Source organism: Lactuca virosa, chromosome 1, assembly GCF_052849685.1.
Source record: "Lactuca virosa cultivar CGN04683 chromosome 1, Lactuca_virosa_CGN04683_v6, whole genome shotgun sequence".
In the NCBI taxonomy this organism is placed as follows: Eukaryota; Viridiplantae; Streptophyta; class Magnoliopsida; order Asterales; family Asteraceae; genus Lactuca; species Lactuca virosa.
Window position 1 is genome coordinate 263,809,659 of NC_136426.1, and position 13,958 is coordinate 263,823,616.

Sequence of the window (13,958 nt, forward strand, 5' to 3'; positions counted from 1 at the left end):
CCGATCGGTCACGTGGGTCCCACGCCTCGCTTACGAAAACAAAGGAGGTTCTGCGTCTTTTAAAACATAAAAGCAATAAGCATGGATAGTATTTCGGGTGCGATCATACCAGCACTAATGCACCGGATCCCATCAGAACTCCGCAGTTAAGCGTGCTTGGGCGAGAGTAGTACTAGGATGGGTGACCCCCTGGGAAGTCCTCGTGTTGCACCCCCCTTTTTCGTTGCCTGTTTGCGGTTTTTTTTAGATTTTACGTGCGGTTTTTTTTGTTTTTTTTCTTTCTTGCTATTTCTATGCTCGGGTGGCCTCCGCTTCATGGTTCATGGTTTTCGTATTTTTGGAACGGAGCCCATCGGTCACGTGGGTCCCACGCCTCGCGTACGAAAACAAAGGAGGTTCTGCGTCTTTTAAGACATAAAAGCAATAATCATGAATAGTATTTCGGGTGCGATCATACCAGCACTAATGCACCGGATTCAATCAGAACTCCGCAGTTAAGCGTGCTTGGGCGAGAGTAGTACTAGGATGGGTGACCCCCTGGGAAGTCCTCGTGTTGCACCCCTTTTTTCGTTGCCCGTTTGCGTTTTTTTAGATTTCACGTGCGGTTTTTTTTTTGTTTTTTTTTCTTTCTTGCTATTTCTATGCTCGGGTGGCCTCCGCTTCATGGTTCATGGTTCATGGTTCATGGTTCATGGTTCATGGTTTTCGTATTTTTGGAACGGAGCCGATCGGTCTCGTGGGTCCCACGCCTCGCGTACGAAAACAAAGGAGGTTCTGCGTCTTTTAAGACATAAAAGCAATAAGCATGGATAGTATTTCGGGTGCGATCATACCAGCACTAATGCACCGGATCCCATCAGAATTCCGCAGTTAAGCGTGCTTGGGCAAGAGTAGTACTAGGATGGGTGACCCCCTGGGAAGTCCTCGTGTTGCACCCCTTTTTTCGTTGCCCGTTTGCGTTTTTTTTAGATTTTACGTGCGTTTTTTTTTTGTTTTTTTTTCTTTCTTGCTATTTCTATGCTCGGGTGGCCTCCGCTTCATGGTTCATGGTTTTCGTATTTTTGGAACGGAGCCGATCGGTCACGTGGGTCCCACGCCTCGCTTACGAAGGAGGTTCTGCGATCATACCAGCACTAATGCACCGGATCCCATCAGAACTCCGCAGTTAAGCGTGCTTGGGCGAGAGTAGTACTAGGATGGGTGACCCCCTGGGAAGTCCTCGTGTTGCACCCTCCTTTTTCGTTGCCCGTTTGCGTTTTTTTTAGATTTTACGTGCTGTTTTTTTTTTGTTTTTTTTTCTTTCTTGCTGTTTCTATGCTCGGGTGGCCTCCGCTTCATGGTTGATGGTTTTCGTATTTTTGGAACGGAGCCAATCGGTCACGTGGGTCCCACGCCTCGCGTACGAAAACAAAGGAGGTTCTGCGTCTTTTAAGACATAAAAGCAATAAGCATGGATAGTATTTCGGGTGCGATCATACCAGCACTAATGCACCGGATCCCATCAGAACTCCACAGTTAAGCGTGCTTGGGCGAGAGTAGTACTAGGATGGGTGACCCCCTGGGAAGTCCTCGTGTTGCACCCCCCTTTTTCGTTGCCTGTTTACGTTTTTTTTAAATTTTACGTGCGGTTTTTTTTTGTTTTTTTTTTCTTTCTTGCTATTTCTATGCTCGGGTGGCCTCCGCTTCATGGTTCATGGTTTTCGTATTTTTGGAACGGAGCCGATCGGTCACGTGGGTCCCACGACTCGCTTACGAAAACAAAGGAGGTTCTGCGTCTTTTAAGACATAAAAGCAATAAGCATGGATCGTATTTCGGGTGCGATCATACTAGCACTAATGCACCGGATCCCATCAGAACTCCGCAGTTAAGCGTGCTTGGGCGAGAGTAGTACTAGGATGGGTGACCCCCTGGGAAGTCCTCGTGTTGCACCCCCCTTTTTCGTTGCCTATTTGCGTTTTTTTTAGATTTTACGTGCGGTTTTTTTTTGTTTTTTTTTTCTTTCTTGCTATTTCTATGCTCGGGTGGCCTCCGCTTCATGGTTCATGGTTTTCGTATTTTTGGAACGGAGCCGATCGGTCACGTGGGTCCCACGCCTCGCTTACGAAAACAAAGGAGGTTCTGCGTCTTTTAAAACATAAAAGCAATAAGCATGGATAGTATTTCGGGTGCGATCATACCAGCACTAATGCACCGGATCCCATCAGAACTCCGCAGTTAAGCGTGCTTGGGCGAGAGTAGTACTAGGATGGGTGACCCCCTGGGAAGTCCTCGTGTTGCACCCCCCCCCTTTTTCGTTGCCCGTTTGCGTTTTTTTAGATTTTACGTGCGGTTTTTTTTTGTTTTTTTTTTCTTTCTTGCTATTTCTATGCTCGGGTGGCCTCCGCTTCATTGTTGATGGTTTTCGTATTTTTGGAACGGAGCCGATCGGTCCCGTGGGTCCCACGCCACGCGTACGAAAACAAAGGAGGTTCTGCGTCTTTTAAGACATAAAAGCAATAAGCATGGATAATATTTCGGGTGCGATCATACCGGCACGAATGCACCGGATCCCATCAGAAGTCCGCAGTTAAGCGTGCTTGGGCGAGAGTAGTACTAGGATGGGTGACCCCCTGGGAAGTCCTCGTGTTGCACCCCTTTTTTCGTTGCCCGTTTGCGTTTTTTTAGATTTTACGTGCGGTTTTTTTTTTGTATTTTTTTTCTTTCTTGCTATTTCTATGCTCGGGTGGCCTCCGTTTCATGGTTCATGGTTTTCGTATTTTTGGAACGGAGCCGATCGGTCTCGTGGGTCCCACGCCTCGCGTACGAAAACAAAGGAGGTTCTGCGTCTTTTAAGACATAAAAGCAATAAACATGGATAGTATTTCGGGTGCGATCATACCAGCACTAATGCACCGGATCCCATCAGAACTCCGCAGTTAAGCGTGCTTGGGCGAGAGTAGTACTAGGATGGGTGACCCCCTGGGAAGTCCTCGTGTTGCACCCCACTTTTTCGTTGCCTGTTTGCGTTTTTTTTAGATTTTACGTGCGGTTTTTTTTTTTTTTCTTTCTTGCTGTTTCTATGCTCGGGTGGCCTCCGCTTCATGGTTGATGGTTTTCGTATTTTTGGAACGGAGCCGATCGGTCACGTGGGTCCCACGCCTCGCGTACGAAAACAAAGGAGGTTCTGCGTCTTTTAAGACATAAAAGCAATAAGCATGGATAGTATTTCGGGTGCGATCATACCAGCACTAATGCACCGGATCCCATCAGAACTCCGCAGTTAAGCGTGCTTGGGCGAGAGTAGTACTAGGATGGGTGACCCCCTGCGAAGTCCTCGTGTTGCACCCCCCTTTTTCGTTGCCTGTTTGCGTTTTTTTAAGATTTTACGTGCGGTTTTTTTTTGTTTTTTTTTCTTTCTTGCTATTTCTATGCTCGGGTGGCCTCCGCTTCATGGTTCATGGTTTTCGTATTTTTGGAACGGAGCCGATCGGTCACGTGGGTCCCACGCCTCGCGTACGAAAACAAAGGAGGTTTTGCGTCTTTTAAGACATAAAAGCAATAAGCATGGATAGTATTTCGGGTGCGATCATACCAGCACTAATGCACCGGATCGCATCAGAACTCCGCAGTTAAGTGTGCTTGGGCGAGAGTAGTACTAGGATGGGTGACCCCCTGGGAAGTCCTCGTGTTGCACCCCCCTTTTTCGTTGCCCGTTTGCGTTTTTTTAGATTTTACGTGCGGTTTTTTTTTTTTTTTTGTTTTTTTTTATTTCTTGCTATTTCTATGCTCGGGTGGCCTCCGCTTCATGGTTCATGGTTTTCGTATTTTTGCAACGGAGCCGATCGGTCACGTGGGTCCCACGCCTCGCGTACGAAAACAAAGGAGGTTCTGCGTCTTTTAAGACATAAAAGCAATAAGCATGGATAATATTACGGGTGCGATCATACCAGCACTAATGCACCGGATCCCATCAGAACTCCGCAGTTAAGTGTGCTTGGGCGAGAGTAGTACTAGGATGGGTGACCCCCTGGGAAGTCCTCGTGTTGCAACCCCCTTTTTCGTTGCCTGTTTGCGTTTTTTTTAGATTTTACGTGCGATTTTTTTTTGTTTTTTTTTCTTTCTTGCTATTTCTATGCTCGGGTGGCCTCCGCTTCATGGTTCATGGTTTTCGTATTTTTGGAACGGAGCCGATCGGTCACGTGGGTCCCACGCCTCGCTTACGAAAACAAAGGAGGTTCTGCGTCTTTTAAGACATAAAAGCAATAAGCATGGATAGTATTTCGGGTGCGATCATACCAGCACTAATGCACCGGATCCCATCAGAACTCCGCAGTTAAGCGTGCTTGGGCGAGAGTAGTAGTAGGATGGGTGACCCCCTGGGAAGTCCTCGTGTTGCACCCCCTTTTTCGTTGCCTGTTTGCTTTTTTTTTAGATTTTACGTGCGGTTTTTTTTTTGTTTTTTTTTTCTTTCTTGCTATTTCTATGCTCGGGTGGCCTCCGCTTCATGGTTCATGGTTTTCGTATTTTTGGAACGGAGCCGATCGGTCACGTGGGTCCCACGCCTCGCTTACGAAAACAAAGGAGGTTCTGCGTCTTTTAAGACATAAAAGCAATAAGCATGGATAGTATTTCGGGTGCGATCATACCAGCACTAATGCACCGGATCCCATCAGAACTCCGCAGTTAAGCGTGCTTGGGCGAGAGTAGTAGTAGGATGGGTGACCCCCTGGGAAGTCCTCGTGTTGCACCCCCTTTTTCGTTGCCTGTTTGCTTTTTTTTTAGATTTTACGTGCGGTTTTTTTTTTGTTTTTTTTTTCTTTCTTGCTATTTCTATGCTCGGGTGGCCTCCGCTTCATGGTTCATGGTTTTCGTATTTTTGGAACGGAGCCGATCGGTCACGTGGGTCCCACGCCTCGCTTACGAAAACAAAGGAGGTTCTGCGTCTTTTAAGACATAAAAGCAATAAGCATGGATAGTATTTCGGGTGCGATCATACCAGCACTAATGCACCGGATCCCATCAGAACTCCGCAGTTAAGCGTGCTTGGGCGAGAGTAGTACTAGGATGGGTGACCCCCTGGGAAGTCCTCGTGTTGCACCCCCCTTTTTCGTTGCCTGTTTGCGTTTTTTTTAGATTTTACGTGCGGTTTTTTTTGTTTTTTTTTCTTTCTTGCTATTTCTATGCTCGGGTGGCCTCCGCTTCATGGTTCATGGTTTTCGTATTTTTGGAACGGAGCCGATCGGTCACGTGGGTCCCACGCCTCGCGTACGAAAACAAAGGAGGTTCTGCGTCTTTTAAGACATAAAAGCAATAATCATGAATAGTATTTCGGGTGCGATCATACCAGCACTAATGCACCGGATTCCATCAGAACTCCGCAGTTAAGCGTGCTTGGGCGAGAGTAGTACTAGGATGGGTGACCCCCTGGGAAGTCCTCGTGTTGCACCCCTTTTTTCGTTGCCCGTTTGCGTTTTTTTAGATTTTACGTGCGGTTTTTTTTTGTTTTTTTTTCTTTCTTGCTATTTCTATGCTCGGGTGGCCTCCGCTTCATGGTTCATGGTTCATGGTTCATATTTCATGGTTTTCGTATTTTTGGAACGGAGCCGATCGGTCTCGTGGGTCCCACGCCTCGCGTACGAAAACAAAGGAGGTTCTGCGTCTTTTAAGACATAAAAGCAATAAGCATGGATAGTATTTCGGGTGCGATCATACCAGCACTAATGCACCGGATCCCATTAGAACTCCGCAGTTAAGCGTGCTTGGGCGAGAGTAGTACTAGGATGGGTGACCCCCTGGGAAGTCCTCGTGTTGCACCCCTTTTTTCGTTGCCCGTTTGCGTTTTTTTAGATTTTACGTGCGGTTTTTTTTTTTGTTTTTTTTTTCTTTCTTGCTATTTCTATGCTCGGGTGGCCTCCGCTTCATGGTTCATGGTTTTCGTATTTTTGGAACGGAGCCGATCGGTCTCGTGGGTCCCACGCCTCGCGTACGAAAACAAATTAGGTTTTGCGTCTTTTAAGACATAAAAGCAATAATCATGAATAGTATTTCGGGTGCGATCATACCAGCACTAATGCACCGGATCCCATCAGAACTCCGCAGTTAAGCGTGCTTGGGCGAGAGTAGTACTAGGATGGGTGACCCCCTGGGAAGTCCTCGTGTTGCACCCCCCTTTTTCGTTGCTGTTTGCGTTTTTTTTAGATTTTACGTGCGGTTTTTTTTGTTTTTTTTTCTTTCTTGCTATTTCTATGCTCGGGTGGCCTCCGCTTCATGGTTCATGGTTTTCGTATTTTTGGAACGGAGCCGATCGGTCACGTGGGTCCCACGCCTCGCGTACGAAAACAAAGGAGGTTCTGCGTCTTTTAAGACATAAAAGCAATAATCAAGAATAGTATTTCGGGTGCGATCATACCAGCACTAATGCACCGGATTCCATCAGAACTCCGCAGTTAAGCGTGCTTGGGCGAGAGTAGTACTAGGATGGGTGACCCCCTGGGAAGTCCTCGTGTTGCACCCCTTTTTTCGTTGCCCGTTTGCGTTTTTTTAGATTTTACGTGCGGTTTTTTTTTTGTTTTTTTTTCTTTCTTGCTATTTCTATGCTCGGGTGGCCTCCGCTTCATGGTTCATGGTTCATGGTTCATGGTTCATGGTTCATGGTTTTCGTATTTTTGGAACGGAGCCGATCGGTCTCGTGGGTCCCACGCCTCGCGTACGAAAACAAAGGAGGTTCTGCGTCTTTTAAGACATAAAAGCAATAAGCATGGATAGTATTTCGGGTGCGATCATACCAGCTGTAATGCACCAGATCCCATCAGAACTCCGCAGTTAAGCGTGCTTGGGCGAGAGTAGTACTAGGATGGGTGACCCCCTGGGAAGTCCTCGTGTTGCACCCCTTTTTTCGTTGCCCGTTTGCGTTTTTTTTAGATTTTACGTGCGGTTTTTTTTTGTTTTTTTTTCTTTCTTTCTATTTCTATGCTCGGGTGGCCTCCGCTTCATGGTTCATGGTTTTCGTATTTTTGGAACGGAGCCGATCGGTCACGTGGGTCCCACGCCTCGCTTACGAAGGAGGTTCTGCGATCATACCAGCACTAATGCACCGGATCCCATCAGAACTCCGCAGTTAAGCGTGCTTGGGCGAGAGTAGTACTAGGATGGGTGACCCCCTGGGAAGTCCTCGTGTTGCACCCTCCTTTTTCGTTGCCCGTTTGCGTTTTTTTTTAGATTTTACGTGCTGTTTTTTTTTTTTTGTTTTTTTTTCTTTCTTGCTGTTTCTATGCTCGGGTGGCCTCCGCTTCATGGTTGATGGTTTTCGTATTTTTGGAACGGAGCCAATCGGTCACGTGGGTCCCACGCCTCGCGTACGAAAACAAAGGAGGTTCTGCGTCTTTTAAGACATAAAAGCAATAAGCATGGATAGTATTTCGGGTGCGATCATACCAGCACTAATGCACCGGATCCCATCAGAACTCCGCAGTTAAGCGTGCTTGGGCGAGAGTAGTACTAGGATGGGTGACCGCCTGGGAAGTCCTCGTGTTGCACCCCCTTTTTTCGTTGCCTGTTTGCGTTTTTTTTAGATTTTACGTGCGGTTTTTTTTTTTTCTTTCTTGCTGTTTCTATGCTCGGGTGGCCTCCGCTTAATGGTTGATGGTTTTCGTATTTTTGGAACGGAGCCGATCGGTCACGTGGGTCCCACGCCTCGCGTACGAAAACAAAGGAAGTTCTGCGTCTTTTAAGACATAAAAGCAATAAGCATGGATAGTATTTCGGGTGCGATCATACCAGCACTAATGCACCGGATCCCATCAGAACTCCGCAGTTAAGCGTGCTTGGGCGAGAGTAGTACTAGGATGGGTGACCCCCTGGGAAGTCCTCGTGTTGCACCCCCTTTTTCGTTGCCTGTTTGCGTTTTTTTTAGATTTTACGTGCGGTTTTTTTTTGTTTTTTTTTCTTTCTTGCTATTTCTATGCTCGGGTGGCCTCCGCTTCATGGTTCATGGTTTTCGTATTTTTGGAACGGAGTCGATCGGTCACGTGGGTCCCACGCCTCGCGTACGAAAACAAAGGAGGTTCTGCGTCTTTTAAGACATAAAAGCAATAAGCATGGATAGTATTTCGGGTGCGATCATACCAGCACTAATGCACCGGATCGCATCAGAACTCCGCAGTTAAGTGTGCTTGGGCGAGAGTAGTACTAGGATGGGTGACCCCCTGGGAAGTCCTCGTGTTGCACCCCCCTTTTTCATTGCCCGTTTGCGTTTTTTTAGATTTTACGTGCGGTTTTTTTTTTTTTTTGTTTTTTTTTCTTTCTTGCTATTTCTATGCTCGGGTGGCCTCCGCTTCATGGTTCATGGTTTTCGTATTTTTGCAACGGAGCCGATCGGTCACGTGGGTCCCACGCCTCGCGTACGAAAACAAAGGAGGTTCTGCGTCTTTTAAGACATAAAAGCAATAAGCATGGATAGTATTTCGGGTGCGATCATACCAGCACTAATGCACCGGATCCCATCAGAACTCCGCAGTTAAGCGTGCTTGGGCGAGAGTAGTACTAGGATGGGTGACCCCCTGGGAAGTCCTCGTGTTGCACCCCCTTTTTCGTTGCCTGTTTGCGGTTTTTTTTAGATTTTACGTGCGGTTTTTTTTGTTTTTTTTCTTTCTTGCTATTTCTATGCTCGGGTGGCCTCCGCTTCATGGTTCATGGTTTTCGTATTTTTGGAACGGAGCCAATCGGTCACGTGGGTCCCACGCCTCGCGTACGAAAACAAAGGAGGTTCTGCGTCTTTTAAGACATAAAAGCAATAATCATGAATAGTATTTCGGGTGCGATCATACCAGCACTAATGCACCGGATTCAATCAGAACTCCGCAGTTAAGCGTGCTTGGGCGAGAGTAGTACTAGGATGGGTGACCCCCTGGGAAGTCCTCGTGTTGCACCCCTTTTTTCGTTGCCCGTTTGCGTTTTTTTAGATTTCACGTGCGGTTTTTTTTTTGTTTTTTTTTTCTTTCTTGCTATTTCTATGCTCGGGTGGCCTCCGCTTCATGGTTCATGGTTCATGGTTCATGGTTCATGGTTCATGGTTTTCGTATTTTTGGAACGGAGCCGATCGGTCTCGTGGGTCCCACGCCTCGCGTACGAAAACAAAGGAGGTTCTGCGTCTTTTAAGACATAAAAGCAATAAGCATGGATAGTATTTCGGGTGCGATCATACCAGCACTAATGCACCGGATCCCATCAGAATTCCGCAGTTAAGCGTGCTTGGGCAAGAGTAGTACTAGGATGGGTGACCCCCTGGGAAGTCCTCGTGTTGCACCCCTTTTTTCGTTGCCCGTTTGCGTTTTTTTTAGATTTTACGTGCGTTTTTTTTTTGTTTTTTTTTCTTTCTTGCTATTTCTATGCTCGGGTGGCCTCCGCTTCATGGTTCATGGTTTTCGTATTTTTGGAACGGAGCCGATCGGTCACGTGGGTCCCACGCCTCGCTTACGAAGGAGGTTCTGCGATCATACCAGCACTAATGCACCGGATCCCATCAGAACTCCGCAGTTAAGCGTGCTTGGGCGAGAGTAGTACTAGGATGGGTGACCCCCTGGGAAGTCCTCGTGTTGCACCCTCCTTTTTCGTTGCCCGTTTGCGTTTTTTTTAGATTTTACGTGCTGTTTTTTTTTTTGTTTTTTTTTCTTTCTTGCTGTTTCTATGCTCGGGTGGCCTCCGCTTCATGGTTGATGGTTTTCGTATTTTTGGAACGGAGCCAATCGGTCACGTGGGTCCCACGCCTCGCGTACGAAAACAAAGGAGGTTCTGCGTCTTTTAAGACATAAAAGCAATAAGCATGGATAGTATTTCGGGTGCGATCATACCAGCACTAATGCACCGGATCCCATCAGAACTCCACAGTTAAGCGTGCTTGGGCGAGAGTAGTACTAGGATGGGTGACCCCCTGGGAAGTCCTCGTGTTGCACCCCCCTTTTTCGTTGCCTGTTTACGTTTTTTTTAAATTTTACGTGCGGTTTTTTTTTTTTTTTTTCTTTCTTGCTATTTCTATGCTCGGGTGGCCTCCGCTTCATGGTTCATGGTTTTCGTATTTTTGGAACGGAGCCGATCGGTCACGTGGGTCCCACGACTCGCTTACGAAAACAAAGGAGGTTCTGCGTCTTTTAAGACATAAAAGCAATAAGCATGGATCGTATTTCGGGTGCGATCATACTAGCACTAATGCACCGGATCCCATCAGAACTCCGCAGTTAAGCGTGCTTGGGCGAGAGTAGTACTAGGATGGGTGACCCCCTGGGAAGTCCTCGTGTTGCACCCCCCTTTTTCGTTGCCTATTTGCGTTTTTTTTAGATTTTACGTGCGGTTTTTTTTTGTTTTTTTTTTCTTTCTTGCTATTTCTATGCTCGGGTGGCCTCCGCTTCATGGTTCATGGTTTTCGTATTTTTGGAACGGAGCCGATCGGTCACGTGGGTCCCACGCCTCGCTTACGAAAACAAAGGAGGTTCTGCGTCTTTTAAAACATAAAAGCAATAAGCATGGATAGTATTTCGGGTGCGATCATACCAGCACTAATGCACCGGATCCCATCAGAACTCCGCAGTTAAGCGTGCTTGGGCGAGAGTAGTACTAGGACGGGTGACCCCCTGGGAAGTCCTCGTGTTGCACCCCCCCCCCCTTTTTCGTTGCCCGTTTGCGTTTTTTTAGATTTTACGTGCGGTTTTTTTTTGTTTTTTTTTTCTTTCTTGCTATTTCTATGCTCGGGTGGCCTCCGCTTCATTGTTGATGGTTTTCGTATTTTTGGAACGGAGCCGATCGGTCCCGTGGGTCCCACGCCACGCGTACGAAAACAAAGGAGGTTCTGCGTCTTTTAAGACATAAAAGCAATAAGCATGGATAATATTTCGGGTGCGATCATACCGGCACTAATGCACCGGATCCCATCAGAAGTCCGCAGTTAAGCGTGCTTGGGCGAGAGTAGTACTAGGATGGGTGACCCCCTGGGAAGTCCTCGTGTTGCACCCCTTTTTTCGTTGCCCGTTTGCGTTTTTTTAGATTTTACGTGCGGTTTTTTTTTTGTATTTTTTTTCTTTCTTGCTATTTCTATGCTCGGGTGGCCTCCGTTTCATGGTTCATGGTTTTCGTATTTTTGGAACGGAGCCGATCGGTCTCGTGGGTCCCACGCCTCGCGTACGAAAACAAAGGAGGTTCTGCGTCTTTTAAGACATAAAAGCAATAAACATGGATAGTATTTCGGGTGCGATCATACCAGCACTAATGCACCGGATCCCATCAGAACTCCGCAGTTAAGCGTGCTTGGGCGAGAGTAGTACTAGGATGGGTGACCCCCTGGGAAGTCCTCGTGTTGCACCCCACTTTTTCGTTGCCTGTTTGCGTTTTTTTTAGATTTTACGTGCGGTTTTTTTTTTTTTTTCTTTCTTGCTGTTTCTATGCTCGGGTGGCCTCCGCTTCATGGTTGATGGTTTTCGTATTTTTGGAACGGAGCCGATCGGTCACGTGGGTCCCACGCCTCGCGTACGAAAACAAAGGAGGTTCTGCGTCTTTTAAGACATAAAAGCAATAAGCATGGATAGTATTTCGGGTGCGATCATACCAGCACTAATGCACCGGATCCCATCAGAACTCCGCAGTTAAGCGTGCTTGGGCGAGAGTAGTACTAGGATGGGTGACCCCCTGCGAAGTCCTCGTGTTGCACCCCCCTTTTTCGTTGCCTGTTTGCGTTTTTTTAAGATTTTACGTGCGGTTTTTTTTTGTTTTTTTTTCTTTCTTGCTATTTCTATGCTCGGGTGGCCTCCGCTTCATGGTTCATGGTTTTCGTATTTTTGGAACGGAGCCGATCGGTCACGTGGGTCCCACGCCTCGCGTACGAAAACAAAGGAGGTTTTGCGTCTTTTAAGACATAAAAGCAATAAGCATGGATAGTATTTCGGGTGCGATCATACCAGCACTAATGCACCGGATCGCATCAGAACTCCGCAGTTAAGTGTGCTTGGGCGAGAGTAGTACTAGGATGGGTGACCCCCTGGGAAGTCCTCGTGTTGCACCCCCCTTTTTCGTTGCCCGTTTGCGTTTTTTTAGATTTTACGTGCGGTTTTTTTTTTTTTTTTGTTTTTTTTTATTTCTTGCTATTTCTATGCTCGGGTGGCCTCCGCTTCATGGTTCATGGTTTTCGTATTTTTGCAACGGAGCCGATCGGTCACGTGGGTCCCACGCCTCGCGTACGAAAACAAAGGAGGTTCTGCGTCTTTTAAGACATAAAAGCAATAAGCATGGATAATATTACGGGTGCGATCATACCAGCACTAATGCACCGGATCCCATCAGAACTCCGCAGTTAAGTGTGCTTGGGCGAGAGTAGTACTAGGATGGGTGACCCCCTGGGAAGTCCTCGTGTTGCAACCCCCTTTTTCGTTGCCTGTTTGCGTTTTTTTTAGATTTTACGTGCGATTTTTTTTTGTTTTTTTTTCTTTCTTGCTATTTCTATGCTCGGGTGGCCTCCGCTTCATGGTTCATGGTTTTCGTATTTTTGGAACGGAGCCGATCGGTCACGTGGGTCCCACGCCTCGCTTACGAAAACAAAGGAGGTTCTGCGTCTTTTAAGACATAAAAGCAATAAGCATGGATAGTATTTCGGGTGCGATCATACCAGCACTAATGCACCGGATCCCATCAGAACTCCGCAGTTAAGCGTGCTTGGGCGAGAGTAGTAGTAGGATGGGTGACCCCCTGGGAAGTCCTCGTGTTGCACCCCCTTTTTCGTTGCCTGTTTGCTTTTTTTTTAGATTTTACGTGCGGTTTTTTTTTTGTTTTTTTTTTCTTTCTTGCTATTTCTATGCTCGGGTGGCCTCCGCTTCATGGTTCATGGTTTTCGTATTTTTGGAACGGAGCCGATCGGTCACGTGGGTCCCACGCCTCGCTTACGAAAACAAAGGAGGTTCTGCGTCTTTTAAGACATAAAAGCAATAAGCATGGATAGTATTTCGGGTGCGATCATACCAGCACTAATGCACCGGATCCCATCAGAACTCCGCAGTTAAGCGTGCTTGGGCGAGAGTAGTACTAGGATGGGTGACCCCCTGGGAAGTCCTCGTGTTGCACCCCCCTTTTTCGTTGCCTGTTTGCGTTTTTTTTAGATTTTACGTGCGGTTTTTTTTGTTTTTTTTTTCTTTCTTGCTATTTCTATGCTCGGGTGGCCTCCGCTTCATGGTTCATGGTTTTCGTATTTTTGGAACGGAGCCGATCGGTCACGTGGGTCCCACGCCTCGCGTACGAAAACAAAGGAGGTTCTGCGTCTTTTAAGACATAAAAGCAATAATCATGAATAGTATTTCGGGTGCGATCATACCAGCACTAATGCACCGGATTCCATCAGAACTCCGCAGTTAAGCGTGCTTGGGCGAGAGTAGTACTAGGATGGGTGACCCCCTGGGAAGTCCTCGTGTTGCACCCCTTTTTTCGTTGCCCGTTTGCGTTTTTTTAGATTTTACGTGCGGTTTTTTTTTGTTTTTTTTTCTTTCTTGCTATTTCTATGCTCGGGTGGCCTCCGCTTCATGGTTCATGGTTCATGGTTCATATTTCATGGTTTTCGTATTTTTGGAACGGAGCCGATCGGTCTCGTGGGTCCCACGCCTCGCGTACGAAAACAAAGGAGGTTCTGCGTCTTTTAAGACATAAAAGCAATAAGCATGGATAGTATTTCGGGTGCGATCATACCAGCACTAATGCACCGGATCCCATTAGAACTCCGCAGTTAAGCGTGCTTGGGCGAGAGTAGTACTAGGATGGGTGACCCCCTGGGAAGTCCTCGTGTTGCACCCCTTTTTTCGTTGCCCGTTTGCGTTTTTTTAGATTTTACGTGCGGTTTTTTTTTTGTTTTTTTTTTGTTTCTTGCTATTTCTATGCTCGGGTGGCCTCCGCTTCATGGTTCATGGTTTTCGTATTTTTGGAACGGAGCCGATCGGTCTCGTGGGTCCCACGC

General features: G+C 47.0%; 40 non-coding genes across 40 annotated transcripts; all 40 read left to right on the forward strand.

Annotated features, from left to right (window-relative positions):
* Positions 1-95: 95 nt before the first annotated feature.
* On the forward strand, positions 96-214 carry LOC145152011 (5S ribosomal RNA). Its single transcript, XR_013732549.1, has one exon. It is a non-coding gene; the product is annotated as a 5S ribosomal RNA (ribosomal RNA).
* Positions 215-443: 229 nt separating this feature from the next.
* On the forward strand, positions 444-562 carry LOC145146398 (5S ribosomal RNA). Its single transcript, XR_013727344.1, has one exon. It is a non-coding gene; the product is annotated as a 5S ribosomal RNA (ribosomal RNA).
* A 257-nt stretch (positions 563-819) lies between these two features.
* Positions 820-938, forward strand: LOC145145961 (5S ribosomal RNA). The gene has a single exon (XR_013726911.1). It is a non-coding gene; the product is annotated as a 5S ribosomal RNA (ribosomal RNA).
* Positions 939-1,114: 176 nt separating this feature from the next.
* LOC145147300 (5S ribosomal RNA) lies at positions 1,115-1,233 on the forward strand. Its single transcript, XR_013728208.1, has one exon. It is a non-coding gene; the product is annotated as a 5S ribosomal RNA (ribosomal RNA).
* A 231-nt stretch (positions 1,234-1,464) lies between these two features.
* On the forward strand, positions 1,465-1,583 carry LOC145155578 (5S ribosomal RNA). Its single transcript, XR_013736011.1, has one exon. It is a non-coding gene; the product is annotated as a 5S ribosomal RNA (ribosomal RNA).
* A 231-nt stretch (positions 1,584-1,814) lies between these two features.
* On the forward strand, positions 1,815-1,933 carry LOC145154953 (5S ribosomal RNA). Its single transcript, XR_013735420.1, has one exon. It is a non-coding gene; the product is annotated as a 5S ribosomal RNA (ribosomal RNA).
* Positions 1,934-2,164: 231 nt separating this feature from the next.
* LOC145152012 (5S ribosomal RNA) lies at positions 2,165-2,283 on the forward strand. The gene has a single exon (XR_013732550.1). It is a non-coding gene; the product is annotated as a 5S ribosomal RNA (ribosomal RNA).
* A 233-nt stretch (positions 2,284-2,516) lies between these two features.
* LOC145134256 (5S ribosomal RNA) lies at positions 2,517-2,635 on the forward strand. The gene has a single exon (XR_013719040.1). It is a non-coding gene; the product is annotated as a 5S ribosomal RNA (ribosomal RNA).
* A 230-nt stretch (positions 2,636-2,865) lies between these two features.
* LOC145152013 (5S ribosomal RNA) lies at positions 2,866-2,984 on the forward strand. The gene has a single exon (XR_013732551.1). It is a non-coding gene; the product is annotated as a 5S ribosomal RNA (ribosomal RNA).
* Positions 2,985-3,209: 225 nt separating this feature from the next.
* Positions 3,210-3,328, forward strand: LOC145154783 (5S ribosomal RNA). Its single transcript, XR_013735244.1, has one exon. It is a non-coding gene; the product is annotated as a 5S ribosomal RNA (ribosomal RNA).
* A 230-nt stretch (positions 3,329-3,558) lies between these two features.
* Positions 3,559-3,677, forward strand: LOC145144080 (5S ribosomal RNA). Its single transcript, XR_013725101.1, has one exon. It is a non-coding gene; the product is annotated as a 5S ribosomal RNA (ribosomal RNA).
* Positions 3,678-3,913: 236 nt separating this feature from the next.
* Positions 3,914-4,032, forward strand: LOC145140548 (5S ribosomal RNA). The gene has a single exon (XR_013722199.1). It is a non-coding gene; the product is annotated as a 5S ribosomal RNA (ribosomal RNA).
* A 230-nt stretch (positions 4,033-4,262) lies between these two features.
* LOC145155713 (5S ribosomal RNA) lies at positions 4,263-4,381 on the forward strand. The gene has a single exon (XR_013736142.1). It is a non-coding gene; the product is annotated as a 5S ribosomal RNA (ribosomal RNA).
* Positions 4,382-4,612: 231 nt separating this feature from the next.
* LOC145155714 (5S ribosomal RNA) lies at positions 4,613-4,731 on the forward strand. The gene has a single exon (XR_013736143.1). It is a non-coding gene; the product is annotated as a 5S ribosomal RNA (ribosomal RNA).
* Positions 4,732-4,962: 231 nt separating this feature from the next.
* On the forward strand, positions 4,963-5,081 carry LOC145152014 (5S ribosomal RNA). Its single transcript, XR_013732552.1, has one exon. It is a non-coding gene; the product is annotated as a 5S ribosomal RNA (ribosomal RNA).
* Positions 5,082-5,310: 229 nt separating this feature from the next.
* Positions 5,311-5,429, forward strand: LOC145155344 (5S ribosomal RNA). Its single transcript, XR_013735790.1, has one exon. It is a non-coding gene; the product is annotated as a 5S ribosomal RNA (ribosomal RNA).
* A 249-nt stretch (positions 5,430-5,678) lies between these two features.
* On the forward strand, positions 5,679-5,797 carry LOC145153620 (5S ribosomal RNA). Its single transcript, XR_013734119.1, has one exon. It is a non-coding gene; the product is annotated as a 5S ribosomal RNA (ribosomal RNA).
* A 231-nt stretch (positions 5,798-6,028) lies between these two features.
* LOC145152015 (5S ribosomal RNA) lies at positions 6,029-6,147 on the forward strand. The gene has a single exon (XR_013732553.1). It is a non-coding gene; the product is annotated as a 5S ribosomal RNA (ribosomal RNA).
* Positions 6,148-6,375: 228 nt separating this feature from the next.
* On the forward strand, positions 6,376-6,494 carry LOC145155345 (5S ribosomal RNA). Its single transcript, XR_013735791.1, has one exon. It is a non-coding gene; the product is annotated as a 5S ribosomal RNA (ribosomal RNA).
* A 257-nt stretch (positions 6,495-6,751) lies between these two features.
* Positions 6,752-6,870, forward strand: LOC145148360 (5S ribosomal RNA). The gene has a single exon (XR_013729247.1). It is a non-coding gene; the product is annotated as a 5S ribosomal RNA (ribosomal RNA).
* Positions 6,871-7,046: 176 nt separating this feature from the next.
* Positions 7,047-7,165, forward strand: LOC145147301 (5S ribosomal RNA). Its single transcript, XR_013728209.1, has one exon. It is a non-coding gene; the product is annotated as a 5S ribosomal RNA (ribosomal RNA).
* Positions 7,166-7,400: 235 nt separating this feature from the next.
* Positions 7,401-7,519, forward strand: LOC145134139 (5S ribosomal RNA). Its single transcript, XR_013718947.1, has one exon. It is a non-coding gene; the product is annotated as a 5S ribosomal RNA (ribosomal RNA).
* Positions 7,520-7,742: 223 nt separating this feature from the next.
* LOC145152016 (5S ribosomal RNA) lies at positions 7,743-7,861 on the forward strand. Its single transcript, XR_013732554.1, has one exon. It is a non-coding gene; the product is annotated as a 5S ribosomal RNA (ribosomal RNA).
* Positions 7,862-8,090: 229 nt separating this feature from the next.
* Positions 8,091-8,209, forward strand: LOC145144081 (5S ribosomal RNA). Its single transcript, XR_013725102.1, has one exon. It is a non-coding gene; the product is annotated as a 5S ribosomal RNA (ribosomal RNA).
* A 235-nt stretch (positions 8,210-8,444) lies between these two features.
* Positions 8,445-8,563, forward strand: LOC145152017 (5S ribosomal RNA). The gene has a single exon (XR_013732555.1). It is a non-coding gene; the product is annotated as a 5S ribosomal RNA (ribosomal RNA).
* Positions 8,564-8,791: 228 nt separating this feature from the next.
* LOC145146399 (5S ribosomal RNA) lies at positions 8,792-8,910 on the forward strand. The gene has a single exon (XR_013727345.1). It is a non-coding gene; the product is annotated as a 5S ribosomal RNA (ribosomal RNA).
* Positions 8,911-9,168: 258 nt separating this feature from the next.
* On the forward strand, positions 9,169-9,287 carry LOC145145962 (5S ribosomal RNA). Its single transcript, XR_013726912.1, has one exon. It is a non-coding gene; the product is annotated as a 5S ribosomal RNA (ribosomal RNA).
* A 176-nt stretch (positions 9,288-9,463) lies between these two features.
* LOC145147302 (5S ribosomal RNA) lies at positions 9,464-9,582 on the forward strand. The gene has a single exon (XR_013728210.1). It is a non-coding gene; the product is annotated as a 5S ribosomal RNA (ribosomal RNA).
* Positions 9,583-9,814: 232 nt separating this feature from the next.
* LOC145155579 (5S ribosomal RNA) lies at positions 9,815-9,933 on the forward strand. The gene has a single exon (XR_013736012.1). It is a non-coding gene; the product is annotated as a 5S ribosomal RNA (ribosomal RNA).
* A 228-nt stretch (positions 9,934-10,161) lies between these two features.
* On the forward strand, positions 10,162-10,280 carry LOC145154954 (5S ribosomal RNA). Its single transcript, XR_013735421.1, has one exon. It is a non-coding gene; the product is annotated as a 5S ribosomal RNA (ribosomal RNA).
* Positions 10,281-10,511: 231 nt separating this feature from the next.
* Positions 10,512-10,630, forward strand: LOC145155653 (5S ribosomal RNA). Its single transcript, XR_013736082.1, has one exon. It is a non-coding gene; the product is annotated as a 5S ribosomal RNA (ribosomal RNA).
* Positions 10,631-10,865: 235 nt separating this feature from the next.
* LOC145144482 (5S ribosomal RNA) lies at positions 10,866-10,984 on the forward strand. Its single transcript, XR_013725491.1, has one exon. It is a non-coding gene; the product is annotated as a 5S ribosomal RNA (ribosomal RNA).
* A 230-nt stretch (positions 10,985-11,214) lies between these two features.
* On the forward strand, positions 11,215-11,333 carry LOC145152018 (5S ribosomal RNA). Its single transcript, XR_013732556.1, has one exon. It is a non-coding gene; the product is annotated as a 5S ribosomal RNA (ribosomal RNA).
* A 226-nt stretch (positions 11,334-11,559) lies between these two features.
* LOC145154784 (5S ribosomal RNA) lies at positions 11,560-11,678 on the forward strand. Its single transcript, XR_013735245.1, has one exon. It is a non-coding gene; the product is annotated as a 5S ribosomal RNA (ribosomal RNA).
* A 230-nt stretch (positions 11,679-11,908) lies between these two features.
* Positions 11,909-12,027, forward strand: LOC145144082 (5S ribosomal RNA). Its single transcript, XR_013725103.1, has one exon. It is a non-coding gene; the product is annotated as a 5S ribosomal RNA (ribosomal RNA).
* Positions 12,028-12,263: 236 nt separating this feature from the next.
* LOC145140554 (5S ribosomal RNA) lies at positions 12,264-12,382 on the forward strand. Its single transcript, XR_013722200.1, has one exon. It is a non-coding gene; the product is annotated as a 5S ribosomal RNA (ribosomal RNA).
* A 230-nt stretch (positions 12,383-12,612) lies between these two features.
* Positions 12,613-12,731, forward strand: LOC145155715 (5S ribosomal RNA). Its single transcript, XR_013736144.1, has one exon. It is a non-coding gene; the product is annotated as a 5S ribosomal RNA (ribosomal RNA).
* A 231-nt stretch (positions 12,732-12,962) lies between these two features.
* Positions 12,963-13,081, forward strand: LOC145152019 (5S ribosomal RNA). Its single transcript, XR_013732557.1, has one exon. It is a non-coding gene; the product is annotated as a 5S ribosomal RNA (ribosomal RNA).
* Positions 13,082-13,311: 230 nt separating this feature from the next.
* LOC145155347 (5S ribosomal RNA) lies at positions 13,312-13,430 on the forward strand. Its single transcript, XR_013735792.1, has one exon. It is a non-coding gene; the product is annotated as a 5S ribosomal RNA (ribosomal RNA).
* A 249-nt stretch (positions 13,431-13,679) lies between these two features.
* Positions 13,680-13,798, forward strand: LOC145153621 (5S ribosomal RNA). The gene has a single exon (XR_013734120.1). It is a non-coding gene; the product is annotated as a 5S ribosomal RNA (ribosomal RNA).
* Positions 13,799-13,958: the final 160 nt, after the last annotated feature.